Genomic DNA, 22,728 nt, shown 5'->3' on the forward strand with positions numbered 1-22,728 from the left:
TTGTAAATCCTGGTGTTGAAGATTTGTAAATCGAGGATTTTCGTAAATGCCTGCAGGAAGAATCGGGAATTGCGTGTGCGTGCATGACGCAAATGAAAAAGATTCTCTTTGTTTGTGTATCCTTTCCTGAGTAATAAATTTCAATTTGTGCTACGAAAATTCGAATATACGTCATTAACAGCCAGGAAACACACGGTTTTATTTCCATGTGTGCATTCATTTCGGTGACGTTACCTGTGGTAGCGTAAATTTTTTGGTGCGAAAGGAAAAAAAGACGCATATCCTTTGTTGCCGTGCGCCATCCACCTTAAAATGCGGACCGAATTCAAAATAATTAACAGTTGTCTGCACATACCAGTCACATATTTCTTCATTTTAACGTTTCCATTAATTTAATGCAAAATTATAATGGTCTTTTTAGTGACAAATAAAATTACCTACAACAGAAACAGAGGCTTTATATTTTAATGAAGGTTTTTTTTCAAATATACCAATCTTGTACTACTTGAATATTTACAAAAATATTAATCACCGATAAATGAACGTTAAAACGATCTATTATAACATCCGAATTTATTATTTATCGTTAGTATAAAAAACTATCTTCTATCACCGATTTTGTTAAAATCTATTTAGATGTTCCTAAAGCCTAAAGATAGAAATATGCATTTCTAAATAATTTGCCAGTAACACGTGAACCTTATTTGTAGCGTCAGTGAAAAATGATTTGTTATTCTTACGAGTTTCATAAATGTTTTACTATTACTGTGTTACATCGTACGTGATATTAGATCTAACTTTTGTCACTCGAAGTTTAGCCCTGTCTAGAGGAACGATATCTAGAATTATAAATACTCATCAAAAGTTTACGAAACAAGAAAATTTACAGCCGAAAGAAGAGATACAACTGCTCATCTTCTCAGTAGCTGTGATAACTTGCGTTACGTGCGTGAGGTTCTGAGTTTCCTACAAAAGATCTGAACAAAAGTTGCAGCATTTAACAATCATAAGTTACATTTTACTTTGCTTACGTTCTCTGTGACATATTAGGAAAACGGTGTTTAAGTATATAGAAAGTTTTATTTTATTATAAGAAGGAATGTCTTCTAGCAGTCATTTTTAATGATAGATTTTAAATAATTTTTCAAATACTAAATAAGCTGCGACATTTTTAAGTAACTTAAGTAGGGAATTTTGATTTTTGAGATTAACAATTATTTCCTAATGTACCACTTGGATTATCTCATCTTGACTTCATTTTAATATTTAAATTATTCGCACAGCTCTTCCTCTGCTAAAGCATTATTAAAATATATGTTGATAAAATATTTATAATGCCTGTAAAATATGAATAATTACATCGTGATAAATATACACGAATGAATTATTAGTATAATACGTTGAATTTACAAAAACACATGGAGATTTCAAAATTACATGGAAATTAGTAGAATCTTTAAAAGATTCGTGCATTTATTCCCAGTTTTTTCCCAGTTATCGTACGAATATATTAAAATGGCATCAATATCAAATAACAGGAATGTTCGTCATATTATAAACAGAATGTCTAACTGTGTTTGTAAGATATCTTGTATTTTCCATTGATAGAAACAACAGAGGTCTTGTTTAGAGAAGTTCAATTTAATGAATCCCTCGAAGGCCTGTCATACAACGTCGAAACTTTCAACGTTGGAATTGAAATATTTGTCTATTGGATAGATTCCATACTACCTGGAATATATATCGAATTAGAGATTTTTGTTTGTGGTATAACTGAAACTATATACGGAGGCTCATGAAAGTAAAACTTCATTTTAGAAACTTTAATTAAACCCTGCAACATGTAATATAAAATTTTAATTTCCCGTCTTGTTTTGCGTATCACGCATACTATATGTAAATTATTCGTAATTAATGTTGTAGGAAATTATTTATAATACTACGTGTTGACCAAATAGGTCAGTGGATAGAAGATCACGCAAGATTACAACATCGCTTGGTTAGCAATTCAAATTCACTCTTCCTATTCTCCTTTTTTCTATTTTCTCCTCTAAAGTTCATATTGCGTAATAACAACCTTTAGACGTTCATCAAGTGACCAATCGCTTTCTGTGCAAGTATTTAGGATTACAGACGCAGATAGATCAGTGGTGTGACTTGTTCAGTAGTTCACCTCAATTTGATTTACTACTCGCAAGTTATGCGTAATCGTAAATAGATACAACGGTCTTCATTGATCATTTCCGACGATAGCTGTAGAAACATTTCGTGGGTGATTGGAAATTTTAGATGATCGGACAAAATTTCTTCTCAGAACGTAAATTCTATACGTTCGCTATCAACGTTATATATGTGCCTGACGCAATCTTTTCATTCGTAAAAGTGAAACCGGCTTGAGATATGAAAATTCGAAGACCGTAGCAGAATTAAATATCCCTTCCACGTTGACGTAATGGCAAGTAGCAAAAGGGTTAACAATATTCATGAAATTTTCGTGGCTTCCAATTCATTCACGCGCTTTAGCGCTCCAGAAAATCCTTCACCTCTGTTCACGTTCCACCGAGCACCGTTCGCAGATGTATCCGTTTAACGAACGGCCGCGATAACACAATCCACGCGTGTGCAAGAGTTGCCGTGTTTTCCGTGACAGCCCCGTGCGAAAACACACGGACACCTGCGTATGCACGTACGCTTGTACACGCGTGGCACCTTGGTGGTTTGTGACGTACGGTCCTGCTCGTGCGGTGGACAGCAGCTAATCTACGTGTACGAAACCATTTAATACTGGAAGCGGAAAAGGTGGAGTGGGAACGCGTGTACGCGTGCACGCGAGAACGACGCGAGGCAAGAGCGCGTATACGTAGCGGCGCGGAGTCGGTGGTAGGAAGATAGGAAGCAGTCAATAATTCACGCATTACTCTTGGTTATTATGCTACTGTGGTCTACCATACTCGTGCGGTCGGCAATTCGGCTTTACGTTTGCTTTACTAACCATTGTGCGGACCGGATAGATATCGGCCCGATCGCGTACACCGTCTCTGATGTACTAATTCGTAACCGCGCGCGAGCCCGCGCTGTACCCGATAGAACTATCAACTTATTTATGAAACCTCTTCCTCTCCTTTCTTCCGTGGCTCGCTTCTGTATTCGCCCGCAACCACTGCGGTCCTCCTTGTCTTTTGTTGCATACGGCCTTCTCCGTCTCTCTCTCTCTCTCTCTCTCCTTTCCTCCCTCCCCCTCCCTCCACCTTTCTCTACTTACCCTGAGTCGCGCGTATCGCTTTGAACTCAATCTACAGGCACGGAATGCTCTCTCCGTTACGAGAGAGAAATAGGGAAAGGGACGAGACGGAGGATCGTTGCGTGTACATCTTCCCGAATTGTTACGCGTATATATCTGCATGATAATGGAGCGCACGGATAGCTCTTGGCTGCGATCACATCTTCGGGCGCCGCGGTAATTTCCAAGCCTGCACGCCGCGCCGCCGAGATGAAACATTAGACTACGAGTTTCGAGCTGGTTGCCGGGATCGCTATCCTGGAACGGCGGCTGGATTACTCTCCAGCGAACCATCTTGATTTCCTCTATGGTTTCTTCGGACTGTCCTCTATGAAGACCGGAGTATTTCGCCATCGTGGTCATGACGTTCATTTTATAGCCGCATAAATGCGGCCTGATTTAATGTTATTGGTTTATTAGCGTCGCGCCGGATGGTTAATCGGTTAATCAACGACGCGTGACGACAATCAATTTCAGCATGAATCAAATTTCCGACGATATCGTTTGTTTATGCTGTATTAACATTATCCGGGTATATAGTTAAGGATGTTGAATAATTTATTATGAATTCTGTGTTGGAATAATGAAATGCTTGTGGCTTTTGGGAAGCAAATCTTTTCTCAAGTAATCTCGCGTTGTGAGTTTATTATAACAAATTTCTGGTAATCTTGCAGTTTTCAGACCTGCATATCGTTTAGTTTGTTAATCTGGGGAAATAGTGTGTGTAATTACATTCAGCCGGCGCAACGAATTAGACGAAGGTAGCCAAGTCTCTCATGCAAATGTGTGAGGTTATTAAATGGTCGGTTGAAAGGTTTCTGAGCTATAACGGACGTTTCCAGTTAATCCTTGTGGCAGTATTGTAATAGACTTCTAAAAATGAAAATAACAGTTTTAAGTTTTAAGATAATCAATGGGACTACGTGTACGCATATGTACTTATGAAATACGATATCTTCCTATATCCCATAATTTTAGATGATTCTCGAACAATGTTCAACAAAAATCATTTATTCTTTTTTTCTACGATTTTATCATTTTATTAAAAAATTTTCTATTCCGCTTTTATTGGAACAACCGCGTTACTTACGAGATGACTTAATAGAACGATGATGCAATAGATACTGAAATTTTTAACAGTTTCCCCTTTCAAATGTTTCTTCTAGCTATTGTACACACGATAATTTTGAGCGAAACAATCAAGCAAAGCATATTCGATGCGTTTTTCTCAAGTTCAAAATTTTATTTTATCGTTGTACCTACACGATGTACATATTTTCGTGCAGTGGATATCAATAGAGTTTCACGAAGCATTTGCTAGTTGTTCATGGCACGAAATGTAAAAGTTCAGTGAAACAACGTTACGTATGTTAGACTGTGAAACATTTGTTATGGCAATAAGAATTACAATTATGCACACGTGTATTTCCCAGATTATACGATAACACGTAATGCGGTATTCTCCTAATGAAAAGATTAACGATATAAAAAAAGTATGGCAAACATTGATGGAACGCGTTATTTCCATCCCTATCTCATCTGTATCTCAGGCTGCAAGACGCGCTTTTTCAACGAAAAATTAAATGTCTAGCCGCTATTATTTACCTGGTAGTGACAGTGAAAGAGGGTAGAGGAGAAACGGAAAATAGGAAAGAAATACCTTGTCCGCATTGAAACCGTAACTTTCGCCTGTTTGTCTTACGCTAATTAACTGAACATGAAATATTTTCCGGGGACGCCTGGGGACTTTCAGGTCGGAAAAGAGAAAAGGTGGAGAATGTCATGCTGGATACTATAACCGGATATTTCTATCCAGAGTTGTTTTTTTTTTTTCTTATTTCTGACGGATCGTTAAACGTAATACAAAACTCCGCGTAATTTGCCTGTGAAAGATATTTCGATGAAAGATGCGTATATTTTATGCAAACGATAAATACGAAATTAATTAAATTCATTCGCCATTTAATTCATGTCAAATTTTAATTTTGATTATTTAAAATTGATCGAATAAGATTCTCATTGGCATCGTGTACTGCAAGATAATAGGCTTCTGCTTATGTTTGTTATAAATCCAACATAACGCAAAATATTTCGTTTTTACGCGAAGTGCGTGTAGAACGTACGTGTAAACGGCGCGTGCTCTGTGAAATAATTAGCACATTTCCAATGTATTTTAAGTTAGCTAAACGAGCTACAACATTTTTAAGCGCAATTTATGTTTCCACTCAGCCCGGAATGACAATTTTCTCCGCTTCCTTGCAAATATTTATAAAACAATTTCATTTCTATTATGGATTTTGTAAAGCTTAATTTCATATCAAGGATGAAAGCAGAGCGTCGCGTTACTCGAAACAATTGAAAAAAACTGCGGATAAGGTATAGCGGGAACATTTATTTCCTCTCACAACGTCGAATGTTTTATCGTTCTGAATCGTTTGAATTTCCGATAGTATATCGATTTAGCTAGTAGCATAAAAATAGTCGCCAAAATAAGCCTATTTTTAAATCGTTATAAAATTGATTAAAAGCGATAACGGCGAAGGCCAAGATGAGAGAATATCTCGCTACATTCATTCTATTTAAAAAAGTGATAACACAACGACGACCTGGTAAGAATTGATTCTACAGGATAAATAGAAGTAAGTTCTTCCTCCTCATCGTCTACCGGCGTTGCGTTCCTTTTAACGGCAGGAGGTTGGAAAAACGTCGAGGGAACCCGTTTGAAAAGTACGTACGTAACGGGAATTCATTTTCTCTTAAAACGTTGGCGAGTCTCTTTCATCATAAATGTTATTAATCGCCGGAGGGCCTTTCGTCCCGGGGATGTTCAACATTTAAGTGTCGAAGTTTTTCTACTTTCTTTGTGAGCTTTCCGTACCACCGGCTCCTCTTCGTTGACCCTCGCTCGCGAATGCTCGGTCTGACGTCACCGGCACACGCTTTGCCGTGCAAAACGCTCGAGTTCTGTTCAAAACGTTTGTCTTAACGAAGTTAGACTCCCGTGTACAACGAAGTTTTCCGGTTCGTGCCGCACGATTTGCAACGAGAGTTTCGCTGAGTCTCGAAATATATCTCCATACCTGGCCGGTGTGTACAGGCTTCCGCCACCCGGTGTGTACGATGACTGGCCAAATCGTGCACGAGAATTCTTAAGATTTACTTCACCTCCGCCTCTCCGTCCCGTTCCGATGCTTCTAATTAAGCCGGCTACGCGATAATAACAATTATCCGAGTACGAACTTTGCACGGAAGTTGCGCGATGATTCCTACTACTTCGAGACACATACGAGTATACTGCTGTCCGAAAGTTTTGGCTCACACGTTATTTTATTATCATACTTTGGAAAACTTATATCTTCCAAATGAGAAGCTCGCTTTTTGAATAGGTATACCATGCTGAACGTCATCTCCGGAATAGATATGATGTAGCCACTGGACTAACGTACATTTAATTAGTACGTACAGTTAAATGTTTCTTGCTAAATTATATTCGGAAGATCGTTCGCTGATCTTGGCTCGGTTCAGACCAAGATTTAAAGTTTCGCAACTAAAAGCTAACAATACCGAAATAATAAAAAGTCAAAGTGATCGTATTTGAGATTCCAGTGTATCTTTGTATAATATTATGTCACTCGCGTGTGCAGATGAATATACATTTACAAGTTCAACTATCACGATCATCAAAATGTGAGATTCCAGATTTTCTTAAATCGCTAAATTTTGGAAAAATGGTTGACGTAGAAGCATAATCATTCCAGGAATTATAATAATAATTATTCCAGGAATACTACTGTTCTTATCAATGAACTAGATGTCAACTATCAAGAACGACGTTAATGCGAATACCTTTTACAACAAAGTCCCAGTTGGAGCGATGTAGCAAATAGTTATGGCATCTTTAGTCGATAGTGGAGACAATGGTATGATAGTATGAGTAATACGTTCCCGTCGAACAAAGCTGATGCATGCGCATATAAAATGCGGGGCTTGTTTGTCAAACACTGAACACGTTTCTTATATTCAAGCTTTTTCGATTTACGGTGTCGCGCTATTTTCTATCATCGATGCTAACGTGCTAGAAATTCAATTAACATCACCTCTGTGTTGTTTGCGCACTTAAGAAACGACGGAGGAGGAGGCTGAGAATGTTGCCGCTATAATTGTATCGCTAGCCGATCTGCATGAAAAGATAAATGGACAAATGCAACGTACAAATTGAATGGAACTTTAATGTTCATACGAACGTATTTGATCGTGCCCTTCCGTCCTCGTTCGAATTATTTATACGGCGTGTGTACTTCCCTGATGTTCATGCATTATATCTGAGTAACGATTCGCAACATTGTTGATATTGTAATTACGCCTCGGCGTAGCTATCACAATATCGACAATGATAGTATAGTAATCATTTGGTCTCCTCTCTTAACCTGGCATCTTCGACGCTATGAATATGAGATGATATATGTAGTCCGTGATGATTGTAGTTGCCGGTTGTAGATATCGCTGCTGGGGTACTGCTAATTATTCTTCTATTTTAATGCGTGGAAGAAAAATAGGACTAAAGGCGCCGGGAATCAAAACCATTCAAGAAACCTAAGGCGCCTAACAATTGCACTGCCGTGTCCGTTGCGTAGTAAGTGTCGAGTGGCGGTATTTGTTGTCGTGTGCCGCCACAAATACTACTATTCTAGTCACTTCAAATTAACCTTTCAAACGCGTATTAAATTAATATAACGACGTGCTCGCAGGCCAAACTTCCTTCACGCAAGTATTAAACCTCGAATGATGTTGGATTTAATTAATTTTCTCCGTTCGGATATAAATGTAGGATGAAACGAGGACATTATCGTTACGAAGAAGTACGGAAGTCAGATAGATGAAACTGAAGGATCCGACGTCGAACGATTTAGGTATTTACGTGCTCGTTCCTTCTGTCTGGAATTGAGCGTATCGTCTCGTGTCGGTATAATCGCCCGTAGAAATCGTACTTTTTCCCTGTGCCTGGTTTTGCTCAGAGATGAAAGAAGGCACCGAGACAAAGCAGAGGAACTGGCAATTTCAAGGTAGCGTTACGCAATTTACTGCCTTTTCTCCCTAGAAAAGTTCCAGCTAAATAAGAGAGCCAAGGTCTTATTAGGAGATGATGGGGGCGATGTTATGCCTTTCCACCATGGCTCTCGGAAACAACACGCTGCCTTAAGTTAACGGAACACAGACGCAGAAGAACACCGGTGGATGGAGGTAGTTTGTCAACTCTGGGGCTTGTTTCTAGCCCCAGTGAACCTAATTAAAGTCGTGCACTTTTCTTTCATTACCGACCTCCGTGTTCCATGCTCCCTTAAATTCAACAGTCACTCCCTTGCTCCAAATTACTATAAATGATCCGTAGGATATCTCTTACCGTTACCGTTGATACGTAATGGGAATTACTCGGATTGTGTGTACGGTTCAACGTGTTCGCTAGTTACGACCGTTGCTTGCGATACCTTAAGTATCCATGATTAACTAGAATAGTTATAGCACCAGTCTCTCTTCGCGTCCCAGCTATTCTGCTTCGGATTTGTTTCAACAATCGGAAGAATCTTTGCAGGGCTCAAACTATCAATCGTTATATTGAAAGTGAATATTTATATTCGGCGATCACACGAGGAAATTGATTAAAATCAGTTACGTAAAACGTATTATTATCCAAGTTCTATTTCGATTACGAATTTCAACGAGCTAGGCGTAGGAACAAACGCAACCGGGTGAGATGAATCTGTCGGAAACTTTGGCGAGGCTCGATTCTTTTTTCAATTAATATATTTCAGCTCCCTGTGGAATTTAATCACAGGAAATCGATGGAAGCATCCGGCTTTTTAGAAGCGACCCTTCAACGTCGATCACTCAATGGTCAGGATATAGCCGACCGGCGGAAAGGGGTTCCTGGTTACATCGTCCCTCTGGCCCTTTCCCCGGGAGGGCCCTACGATTGCGTTCGTCCACGTACGACGCAGCGACGTATCTCCCTTCCCCTCTGATACGTCGACTCATCCGGAAGTCACTCCGATACGGTTCACTCGTCCGTGCGTTCCACAGCGAAGTTTCTAGCTCTCTGGTGAATTAACAACAACGTGGCCCGCTCTACTTGAACAGTCGTGTAATCTCACGTATAGGCTGTCCCTTCCATAAACGTGCAGAGCATTGTCGGTTGCACACGAATGCCTGGCTACCCAGTGGTTACGGTAATGAAATTGCTACGCTACCCCCACAGCTGATATTATTCCGCTTCCAACAGGAATACCGGCCATTGCGTCGGTTGGTTTAGGGACTAGCGGAGTGATATTTCGAGAAGTTTCCTCGAGTTATTCGCGAGCGAGCTCCCATTAAGCACGTATATTGTCCGCTCTATACCTGCCCGGATACGTTGCACCGTATGCCCGCACGCGAAAGATGCCTCCGCTGCTTTTCCTGTTCGCCCTTTTCGCCATCCACTCTCGCCGACCACCAACCCCACCTACCTTGGCCTTCGTTGGCCCGTCTCTCGCTCCGACCGGGTGTCGTTAACCGCGAATTAATGGAAAAGCAACGACCGTTGTTTTTTCCCGAGTTCACTCGTATCCGTTGCACCATCTGTATATTTGGCTTGTGTCTTTCCTACGTGGTTTTCACGTTTCTCGTGGCGAAAGGAAGAAATAATTAATACTTCGTTCGAATAAATCTTACCGCTCGGTATGATTCGATTTAACGGAGGCTGGTGAAACTGGAAATGACATGCCGGCACGATTTGACAGTATGTTGGCAGTAATTCGAAAAACACGATAATACGAGGATGCAAGAATTCCTACGTCTCGTATATTATTTATTAATAACATTGTTTCGTTTTTTTTAATTATAATGAATTCAGGTAGAGATTATTCTAACAATGCGCAAGCAATGGCTTTCTCTTCCTTTTATTTCTGATACATGATATTTTTAAGATATGGAATAATTTAAATTATAGCATTTTCTTGTTCCTGTATTGATTAAAATTGAACATTCGACGTAACCCGTATCAAAATTATGCAATATTTTCCGATTCTACTTTCTGTATGATTTGCGTTCAAAACGGCGATGTTTGCCTTGGGTCGAATTCCTCGGAAAATCCGGAAAACGAGGCGAGTAATAACGAAGTATCGTGTGCCGTATAAAACAGTAAATGGCGTGATATAGGATTGCAAGGTATAAATTACAGCGAAATTTGTAAATGAATCATTTCGTACGAAAGTATGAGAGTAACCGAGGGCATAACCGTGCAGTGAACATTCCTGTTTCTGTACTGGTACAGTCAATATTTACATAGCAAACGTCGAGCAATGAATTCGTGCAGTCTCTGTGAAATGACATTTTATGTTATGTTTACATTTTCATTACTTATTTCATACACTATCAGCTCAATGCAATACCATTAAATGCAATGCAAAAAGAATGACTGATCAAAATAACAAATGAAAACGTTTTTTAATCCATAAATATTAGCATTAAAGAATTCAAGAATCTGTTTTTTTCGTACACTATCAGCTTAACGCAATACCATTAAATGCAATGCAAAAAAATGATCGATCAAGATAACAAATGAAAACGTTTTTAAATCCATAAATATTAGCATTAAAGAATTCGGGAATCTGTTTAATATCGCTTTTTGAAATTTCAATTTTTCAAGATTACATTGTCTTTATCGTTATATCTCTCGAATTAATATTAAATGGAACTAAAGAAAGTGTAACATTTAATTTCGAGATACAAAAATTCTTCTGCATATCTGAACAATTTATCATTCATTTTGAACAAAGTAACGATATTTTAATCGTGACGTTTAACCGTACAATTTTAAGCTCTCAGGTACTTCGCGAGTAATTGTCCTTTTCTGCAATGCTGAAAGTAAAGGGAATATTTTAGGTAATAAAGTTTAAAGGAGACAAGCTTTTGAACGAGTGAAAGAAAAGAAGCAAGAAGAAAGATGTAAGGGAAGTAGAGGGAAGTAGAGAATAGCGTAAGCAATAATGCACAAGGACGTTAAGTGAAGGGGTTAAACGGGAACAGCTTAAAGACTGGAAAGTTAATACTGGGAAAAAAATTAGAAACTGTCGGGTACCTCTCGTTGTTTCCAGGAACAATCCGTATACCTATTATACATAGAAAACACAGGAATCTACGGCAGTAACTTACGCCTTCGAACAGAGGAATTGAGATGATAGAAGGAACTTATTTCCGGAAGGAAGTTAACCTCCTTTTCAGAATAAAATGGCTTTAAACGGATTAACATAAACCTTCCTGAACGTTTCTCAAGCTTTAACGTTACCTTTACTCCTTGCTCCATCTACAAACTGGAAATGAAAAATTTGTCAAGAATGCCTCTGTTACTATTGGTAATTTTACAGTAAAATAATTTAATTATTAGAAAAAATACCACTCCTTCAGCATCATTATATGTATTGTATTAATACTGAATATTTTTCATACATTTTGATTAATTACACCCTTTTAAACAAAATGTATTTCCATCTATAGAAATTGAAATATTTTCAATAATCGAATTAGTAAGTTAATAATTCTCCATTGTTATCAATAATTTCTATTCTTTGAGCATTTTGATTTTGTAATCCTCATTATTTCCGGATTTCGAATTTGTTGTATTCGTCGAAACATGATTTGCTTTAGTATTTCATTTTGTTTAAAACGTGTTGGATATAAATTTTTTTATATGAGGTATATAACACGACATAGTCTCCAAGAATAGAACAAATCGTGTTAACAACTTTAACACCGTTTTATTGAGTTATGATATAAAAAAAATACGTGCACTTTATAAGATTTAAACATGCGCCAGCAGTTATATCGCAGGCAAAATGCTAAATAAAAGCCTATTTCAAGAATTAAATGTCGACACGTCAAACGGCAGTTAAAATTAGTATGGTAGTATGATATTTGAATTTGAAGTACTGTAATAAAATGACAGAGTTTTTGTTGACAGCTAATAATTTATAGAAGAATAATATTCAATCATTAATCCAACAGGGACACTTAATTTAATTGTAACTAGTCTCAGTTATACATAACGTGCTAGCTAGTTGACAGAAATTTCTGGGAAGCTCGCTTGTATTGATCTAAACACAGTCACGAGGTTCTGACTCGTAAGATTTTTTAAAATGGTCGTCATTACCTGCTGAAGGTTTTGCGTAACTTTTACGATAATAAGGAATTCGATCGACTACGTACCTGAAAAGTATTTCTCAATTATCTTTGTTACCTTGAAACGAAGAGAATATTCGATGAAATCTTTTAATATATTTTTATATTCCGTTAGAAACGGAAAAATGTATTACGCCCCGTATGAAAAACATTTTTTCCTAAAAGCCGAACTTCATATGTTGAAGTAAAAACTCGCATTACCCTTGTCACGGCACAATGGTTCGTATTCTCGTTCGTGTTTACAAATGATATACAAAATAAACAGTCTTTCAGAAGGGAATATAAATAAAAACTATATCTGATTCAACTATATCTGCCATCGTTGCGCTTTGTAATCACTTTTTACTCTTCGCTGCCTCTTTCTGCCCGACATAAATAATGCTGTTGCCGTACCTTCCGCGTATTAAAATTTTACTCACTGCGAATGAATCCCTGATCATTTACAGCCATACTCTACACTTTATTTCGAAATAATAAAATCCATACTTTCGTAAATTTGAATCTTTAACAGAGTTATTTAAGCTACTTCTTATTTCAGTAAGAACCAGTGAAGATCTATTTTGTACAAAAGAAGTTTTAATTAATTAATTAATTAATTTACATAAAACGTTTTGTTTCATTACCGTGTGTTTTTTCTACCCTCTGAGAGCGTAGCAAAATGACGAAGAATACAGAATGAATGATATAGGAAATAAATATCTGTTTATCTTCAAGATGTGTGCAACAGAGTTCTGACAAAAGGATATTCAACGTCGATGATTAATATCGCATTTGATTGAAGATTCTCGATATACCGTTGCAATTGTTATTTTGGAAATATTGTTAGAAATCTCGAAGCGAAGTAAAAGAATGTTATAACCTCGTTGCCATCGTAGGAGATCTGGCACGTATTGTGTAACTGATTCATAAAATATATTATAGGAAATAATGCACAGTGCAACGTATCATAAATTTATTTCATAATCCACTGACCGTAACCATATAGTACTTTCTCGTTTCCAATTCACCATACCATTCGTTCAAAGGTAAATTCATAGAATCGATTCAAGAAGATCAACGGGACTCATGCGTCTTCTAAACCACGCATTATAGTACATAGATCCTATTTCTTTCACAGGTTCCACGAAATAACGCTGGGTACATCCAAACCCATCATATTTCACTTACGTTCAAAAACTCTATCAACCCTCTCAATCAATTATTACAATCAACGTCGTTAATTCTATATTATCTAATATTTCCGATAAATTGATATTTTCTCTCTATCGTTACAATCTCTTATCTCTTCTTTATCGTTACAAACGCGCAACATACCGTTCTTGTAACAGCTCGTGGAACGGTAGATGCGCTCCCACGTCTATTGTCTTACTTTAATTACGCTGGACACTCGATACGAACGAGCTTCGCGAAAACTACATGGTACACACAGAGATTAAATAGATGGCAGATTATTGTCGAGGCGTTTCAGTGAAATTCTGTGCTTGTAGATTAGCATTCGATTTTCTCTCCGCTGACTTAATCTTTCGATTAGCCGTAACGGGACCGCCGATCAATTAGGCCACCGATAGTTTTGACTGTAAGGGCAATTTCTCCGGGACATAAGACGAGGATCGCGAGAGAAGATCAGAATAGCGCCTAAGCATTTCGAAAATAAGCGGAAGGAAGAGAGAGCCACTGGCTGTCTGTATACAGCAGTTCAATTACAGTTACTCCGTTAACGACCGCGCTAGAAGGCCGATAATGTCGCGATACGGGTCAGGGGTTAGCCGTGGTTCCTTTATGCTAACGAATGCCTGCACACCAAGCTAGCACACAGACCATCATATATCGACTATCGAAGATAGCAGAGAAACTAGCTGAAAACGGTGGGTTTCGGTGATTATTGCGACGGTCAATCTTGGCCGCACGGTTATTCGCGCGATATCTGCCCCTTTGGCGTGAACGCGCAACCAATTTCCCACTCGACCACTCGAAATCGCGGTAATTTACAAGAGACGTTTGCGTCGAGTGGAAAGTTAGCTAAAACGGTATTTGCTGCGCCGCGTTGGCGTGTGCGACAACTTTTCTATGGATTTTTATAGTACATATATGATGGAATAGAATAATTTAGAAAAAATCAAGGACAATAGCTTGAAACGAATAGTAAACAGGAATGATATAACTTTTAAGAACGAAACAATAAGTAGCTTGTGACGTACAGTATACAAGTCTGTTTGTGATTAAATCTTATGTACAACTTCGCCTCCATCGATCAATACTTTTGATCGAATATTTGTGATAAAGTTCGCTGAGATTAGTAAAGCTGCTTGAATACAAGTGACTTTAAAGTAAATAACAGGTTTATATTGGTCAAGATGTTTCGTGTTGCCTGAATCTAAGACAGCTTCTAAGCGGAAACCGACTTCTTAGTATAATCTACTCTCAGCTCGCGACAGTAGTACGAAATCGCACTATTCAGACGCATAGAAGACGTTCCGCGAAAATACCTAGAAAAGAAGTCGTATTACGAGTATTTACTGTAAATTTATTAATATTTTTTTAGCAAGCATTGATCATAATCATTTAGCGAGGAATATTTTACATCACGAAAACCTCAAATAAAGTGTAATTAATATACCCAAGTATAATTTATAAACTCTAATCTAGATATAACGAGCTGATATTACAGTTTTTCTATCAAGATAAGCGACTCCGAGGAAAACGGACAATTTAAGAAAGTATTCAATTTTTCTTCGTTATTTGTAGAAATTTATACAACAATAACAATATGTATGATAAGGACAATTATGATCTCGTTGTTGATTAGCAATTACTAGTTTAATATTTGAAGTTCTCTTTAATTATTTTTCAGTTTAACTTCAATTTAGCTATAAATATATATCAAGCAGAGACTAAAGAAATTCGCAAAATATTTCTATTTGTATACTTCGTCGATTTATTTATTCACCCAGTTCTTTGTGGAAATATAATCAATAACAAGTATAGTTATAGATATTATAGCTATAACGATAGCTACATGCAAAATGTAAAAAATTGGTTTCTCGACAAGATTTTTAATTTTAATTTTGTCATTGTAAAAATTGTCACGGAGAGGTATCCCGATAGGAACGATGAAGAGATGTGCTTGTATAGAATATGTATATACAATTTGAGGTTAAGTAGTTAATTAGTTTTTGAGGTATCGCGACAGCCAGTTTTGAAAATACAATTTTGCGAAAAACATTTCTATCCGTGCGTGCGGTTTAAATTAAATGAAACACGCTCCAGACCTCTTCAATTTTATTAATATTTCGAATTTCCAAATAAAATTTTGCACACACACATATTATGGATGGCACACAGAGCATCAAGTTAAAAAGGAGAAAGTCAAAAACACAGGATAAATTCTTCTCGTTGCTAAAATCAGGTTTATGAAACACACGGTCATCTGAAATTTCTGTTTGAGAATACGTGTTGAAAATCGCAAATTCGCTTTTATTCGTTACTGTTTAAACCAAGAATCTACTAACCTAAATTACATACGGTGTAGAATAGATTTACCCTAAACTACATGGCATAGACTGAAGAGTGATATTGCAGTATCTATGAGCATAAAGAATACGTGGAGTGCATTCTGTATAAGGGTAAATCCCCCAGTTTCTTAATGGTAAACCTCATTTTATATGTGTATCCCGAGCGGGGTTATCTCTTAGGAGCTTTACAATTTATATTAATGGAGTCAACGCATGAACAAACAGAGAACAGTGTACTAGATATCATTTTCATAAGAAATACAGAGACAAATGTGCGTCGTATATATACTGAGTTTTAATATTTTAAACCTACTATTAACGTCATTATAACTGTAATGGAACTTGATGTACCCTCTGTTTCTCTTCTCTAACATCTCTTTCTTAAAAAAAACTCCTTAATCTTCGTATGACATAGCAACTTTCGCAATAATGTCACAAATAGTTCCATGTGATGTGCCCAATAAGATGCGATAAATGTGAAAAGAGTGCGTGCAACTGGATCGAACAAAGTACCAAAGACGGAAAACAAAGACGGAAGAAGAACGAGAAGAGAAAACAAAACTGGAAACCTCTAAGCAGATGAATAAAATTATGACAACGAAAAGCAGAGAGAGAAGGTGGAAGGTTTGAATAGACAAATGGCCCCGGAGTGAAGGAACTGCAAGCAGGTGGGAAGTTTGATCGTACGTGGTAAATGCTGGTGAGGGATAAGTGGTACAAGGTGGCTATAGACACGGAAGTGCAATGGGCGAAAGGGAGTAATAGTGGCAACCGCTAGCGAAGGATAAGAGAAAGAGAGAAAGAGAGAGGGATGAATGGAAAAGCGGAGAGAGCGAAAGAAACAGAGAGAGAGAAAGAGGGCAGAGTAGGCAAGGGGGTTTTGCGCAATGCGCCCGCTGGCCCTGCAGTGGGGTTTATTTCTGATCTCTGCGTAAGTTCCTCTCTGTTTTCGAGCTATTGTGTGTCACGGGGTGTTGTAGTTTGCGGCTTTTTACTCTCGATCCTCAATCTTGATCCTTTCTTTATCTTGTATGTACAAACACGCGTGGTCTGATTTTTCCTATGACGTCGACCGTTTCAATCTTCCACGTAAGTTAACAACGCTTTTCAATGCAAATTTCTTATCTATATAATTTCGTATATGTTCTATGCATATTTCACTTTATTTTCCTTAACGCTATATAATGTCCACCCTTTGTACTCAACGACAAGTACTCGAATATTGCGTCTATGGCAACTCTATATGTGGTTCTTCTCGAACCATCGTTCTTACCATGCATCGATCTCACTAAAGAGTACGTTATTTATGTGGAGGGAGAAGGGACTATAATGTTCTTTAATTTAGCAGATTATTTAATGTCGTTAACGATGATTCTATTTAGATTAAATTATGTTCATACGTTCTATGTATAATTGAACAATAATAAAATAATTTAAACTAGATAGCAAACCTGTTATTAATTAGATTGAATTATGTATTTGTTCCCTGCGATTAAATTTATGTTAATATTTTGTAGATATATTTCTGTTAAGAGATACAAATTTTAAATGACACTAGTGAAATATTATTATGATTATTATGGATTCGCAATTAAAGCAGTTTTTAGACAGTTTTATTTTTTAAGGAAATATGATATTTCTTACCTTAAATAATACTTTTCTAAGTATTACCTTTCGTTTCAGTGTTATTTCTCTCTGTACAGGTCTTTCATCCGCATTATTTTATTTGTGCCGCCACTCGATACCACTCTAAAATATCAGCTAGAACATGACTTTTCAGCTCCAAGTGTATTATCGCGTATGTTTCTGCTCTTGAAATTCTAAACCACTTGGAAGATGAGAAGTTCCATTCGATCGATTGCTACTGATACATCTTGTACGGCCTCGAAAACGAAACGGACGTGTATAGAGCTGCGTTCTAATAATAAATAACGTCAAGGTGAACAAACGCAATGTTTAATCTTGCTCTTAATTCAATTACTGGTATCAAAAGTAAAATTACTTTATTATTTCCTATCTTTGTGTCAAAAAATGATAATTCATATTACGAAGAAATATTGTACGTATCGTGGCTCGTGAGCTCGAAGGCTTTCTACAGCAAATATACAAATACTTTCATGAACTGCTATTTTATGCGAATAAATATTCATGCAACTAAGTGCCATATATTTTTGCAATACGAAACGAATCTATCGTGATTCATCGATAGAAACGTAACATTCGATGCATTTTGAAAACATTCTAAATAAACTTTCTGTCATTTCGCATTCCAGTTTTGATCTGTGAAGGAGGACTGCATGGAAAAATACGCCGGGCATCATAAACAATGGTGGGATTTGTTTTCTTTAAAGCGAAAAGCACGATTATAGAAGAGCAACTAGCGCGTAAAATGTTGTAAAAGTAGGATATTTTTATAAGTCGTGGAAATGTTTTTCTCGACGGGTGAAGACGGAAGACCGTGGCTACGCGCGAAAGCAGCGGTGAACCGGACGAAAGTCTATCAAATGCAATCCCGACGGACGTTTTAAAAAAGTTATACGGAAACAAAGGAAACAACTCGCGGGGAAAGCGAAATGGAAAAGTCGCTTTCCGCATTATCTGTTGACAATTCATTATTGGACCCGATACACCCGTTTTCGAATTCCAATAGCGAAAAGTTTCCCACACCGTACACTCTGTCCGTACCTATTCTATCGCAAACAAACAAACAGGCCGGCCGGTACGACCACGATACGACCTTCACTCGCACGACAATTCGTACGCGCACTTATACGAATCCTCGAAATAAACCCGTTACCAAAGGGAACGGCCGCCGCTACGCTCGTGTGTTTGTTTAGAAAATAAGAACGCGTCGTTGAAACTTGTATACCCAGCTCGCAATGTCCCCGCGCTCTTCTCATCCCCGTCCCATCCTTTCTCCCCTTCCACCCTCTTTCACCCTTAACCCACGATCGTCGCATACCGGCGCGCGTATTCGCCCACCTCGATACGTCTCCACGTATTTTTCTTTCCGTATTCGGAAACTCCCCCACCTGCCGCGGGTTTTTCATTCCTTCCTTGTTATTTTGTCGACAATATTTTAGCGATAGTCTGCCAGTAATATTCTAGCGGGCCGCGTTGCAGCTGCAAGCTGCACGTGCACTATTGACGACTCGAGTACTCTTCTTCCATTTTCCTTCTTAATACTTCTGTCTTCTTCCCTTTCACGCCATTTTCCCTTCCTCTTACTCCTCTTCTTTCGCGACAACGTCTCTTCCTTCCGTCGTCTTTCCGTCTTCCGGCTTTCCTACCTTCGCCAATATCGCCGAGAGTTCTATTTTCTCACAGACCCCATCTTTCGAAGCCGATTCCTATTGTGCTTACACACCTGCACTACCTTCTACATGCATTGGTATTCCACGTCCCTATCATATCGTATCACCCTTCTTTTTACGCTCGGTTTCTGGGTCCAGTTCTTTCAGCGGCAATCCGTCTTGGTTTGCCCCTTTTCTTGAATAATTTATCCAAAAAAAAAGAAAAAAAAATTGGTTAATAATTGAAAAGCTTGCTCTTATTCGTGCGGCCCATATCCAAAGGCTGGAAAAAAACTTTGAAAAGGGGGAATGGTAGTGGAAACATTCGTTTGAGTACACCCGGTCAAACGTGCCCAGGGGATGAATAATGCTATCACATTGTACCGCTATACTGTTCATACGTATACTGTACACGCGAACACTTGTCCAACCTGTGATTCTGTAAAGAAGCTTACGGAGTCCCCACCGAAACAGTAAAATTGTTCCATCACTGTCCATGGTTTCGCAATGTCCAGCATTGTTGTTATTATTTTGTTAAATTAGTAATTGGCTTCCTTTGAGCCACGGCTCCCTGTGCCGTGTTTCAGCGCGATCATTGTCATTCGCTGTTACGAAGTCGCGTTATTAACCGTTCAGTGTTTTCCGTAATTTATTAATTGGATCACGTTTGCATGTGTAACGAGCGAGCTCGATGGTACTCGCGTTACAATGAGCAAGATTATCGTTGCCACTGAAATTGCTAACGAAACGTCATAAAAGCTTACGGATCAATACTCGTAATCATGTAACTCGACTGACAGTTGAACCTCTGTTAACGCTGAATGTAATTAGCATGTACATTTACAATTCACTTATAAAGTAACATTAAGTGCTTTTGGTTATCGTTCATAGGCTACGCAACTTTATATGTATGGAGCTGACGTTATGCTGATCTTTTACATGCTTTATCGTAATTCATGGCGTCGTTCTTTATTTTATAAGTGTATTGTAAATGTGCTATAGACGAGTAAGAATCCGAGGTTTCCAGACAATTTTCTTCGTGGTATCTATAAAAAAAAATAAATCGTGTAGATGGCAAAGTGAAAAGAAGGCGCGATGATCGAGCGATGGCAACGTATCGCGCTGTAAACGCACGCGTGCATAACTTAGTGGTTTAATCGCGAGAGCTGCCACGGCACGCGCAATAAAAGCACATCGAAAAACAAGCTGTGGCAATAGCAGCATCAGCAAGTGCTTGCTGTTTGTTGGCGCGCCGATACCGTCGCTACGTAAAGCACTCCAATGATGTTTAGGAGGGTAGCAAAAGGCAGTAGCCAGCATTCTTGTGGTGAGATCTCGCAAGTGCCATAGGACAGCAAGTTGACTCATAAATCTAGTCGCTAAACAATAGGCCGAACTAAATGCTTCTTTTATCCTTGGTCCTTGTTATTGTTTTTATAATTATAACCGCAGTGAAATTTACATAATTTGCTAGCATTGAAATAGTTTCGAAACGACCGTCCTCCTTTACTTTCACGCTACAAGTTCCACCGAAGTTATCAGAAATTCATTAAAACCTCTGGGCCACGGGAAATCTATCGCGTCCTTACCTTTAAACAGCGAACTTTATTTTCTTCGTACACTTAAACGTAGAGTAGGAGAATCGATAATTTCTATATAATAGAGAAACATCTTCCCGGTTATCGGTTCCTGTTCTTCAAACGAATCCAAAATGACGCATGAATAAAGAGCATAGTCCCTCGAACTTCTCGAGCAGTTCGACGTCTACTTTAAAAACTGGTAACGGGCGCATTGGTAAAAAGTGCGCATTCAAGTAGCAACGAAACTCCTTCGGTACTCGGCTTCCTTCCCTCTTTCCCTCCCCTCCACCCTCAGTCTTTCCTCGTCTTCTTTCTTTCTCTTTTTTTTCTTCTACCAGGCGAAAAATTTTCGAAGTAGGACGAATGGGCGGGAGAGGCTCAGCGATTCACGGCGGAGCACTGAAAATGGTCCAGCATTTTCTCAAAGCGCTCAGTTGTTAAGGTTTTAAGTATGCAACGAGTAATCTGGCTGGTACCTCGAACTGGCTTCCACAGGCGACTTCGTTACACTACTGCGGAGGAACAAAAGCTGTTTCTCTTGTATTAAGTTTGTCGGTTCCGCAGTAAAACTGTTAGTTTACGCGGCTACTTTATTAATTAACGGAGGAGTCCGAGAGTATAGTGAATGGCGTCGGTGTTCTCGGTGTTCCCGTTTGCGTCCAACCTTTGCCTTCTCGTTGTCTCGTTGCTAATCGACGTAGGAAACCTTCCCTGCTAAACTGCCGAGAATTCTTTCATCCCGCGCTTCCTCGGTTCCTCGTTGGTTAAAACAGCAGAAAATTTGATACCCGTCTTCACGCTTTCGGAAAAAGTTTCGACATAAGGGTATCGTTCATGTCGGGAACTGTAATCGTGCTAGAAATTTTATTGAGTTAAGGATACGAAATTGGTAATACACTATTATAGTAGTAGCGTTATTTCTACTTAAAATTCCGAATAGTAATTGTATCGAGTATTAATTGTATTAATAGAGGGGAGGGGAATACACGTTTAGGGGAATACACATTTTTATCCATGTCAGTACATGTACCTTAGTCCTTTATTGAAAGCTATATGATACCTCAGTAAAGATATGTGAATCAACATATATTATACAAAGAATAGGTGTACAAACGTTTAGAAATCATAGCCTAAAAATTAATATGTTCTAATACATTACCAATATTCTTTGATGGAATAATTTGAAATACTTCGATCAACATATCCATGCTTCTAATTTGTTAAATTTATTTCAGCATCTTTTAACAAATCCATGAAAAATGATTGACGACATTTATTTCTAATTCTTCTAATTCTTCGATAATAGCAGCTGATCACTTGTCATATTCAAATCTAACACTCGTGCTATGATACACCATGAGGATGAATATTCCGCAGGTGACCAGCGGATGAGAAGAATCGGGGGAGGGGGGGGGGGGGGAGCACGTAGTCCGTAATTACGAATTTATGCGGAGCACTAGTCGGTCGGGTGCTCATATATATTTGAACCGTCGGTGATCCGAAGAAACGAGCAGTGACGTAGTATCTGCATAATTCATAGTAGCCGTGAGCGGCAAAGGAAAAAACTTTCTAAAGAAGTGAGCGTTTCGGTGATTAGCATGTCAGAGAACAGGCTGGCTGGCTGTGCCTTCATCGGAAATTCTGTTTAATTCGGGCGCATTAGCTTAGCTTTCGAAAAAGTAACGTGACCATCGGACGCTGTAGACGCGAGTTACTGGGTTATATGAGACGATGGTGGCGCGAAACGGGATTCGTAGGGTGACGTTCAACCTTCCTGAAAGCGGATGCAAGAGGAAGGCTGTTATGGAAGAAGAGGCGGCGCTACGTTGGCTCCCGCTAGGGAAATTAAAGGG

The 22,728-nt window shown here is 38.5% G+C and overlaps 1 protein-coding gene and 1 long non-coding RNA gene across 8 annotated transcripts in view; both read right to left on the minus strand.

Annotated features, from left to right (window-relative positions):
• LOC126919557 (nucleolysin TIAR-like) overlaps positions 1 to 22,728 on the minus strand; it is a 583,207-nt gene that overhangs the window by 257,086 nt on the left and 303,393 nt on the right. The window lies entirely within an intron of this gene.
• LOC126919576 (uncharacterized) lies at positions 15,944 to 21,863 on the minus strand. The gene is made up of 2 exons (XR_007711709.1): positions 21,352 to 21,863; positions 15,944 to 21,274 (listed from the first exon to the last, which is right to left on the minus strand). It is a non-coding gene; the product is annotated as an uncharacterized LOC126919576 (long non-coding RNA).

Source organism: Bombus affinis, chromosome 8, assembly GCF_024516045.1.
Source record: "Bombus affinis isolate iyBomAffi1 chromosome 8, iyBomAffi1.2, whole genome shotgun sequence".
Classification (NCBI taxonomy): Eukaryota; Metazoa; Arthropoda; class Insecta; order Hymenoptera; family Apidae; genus Bombus; species Bombus affinis.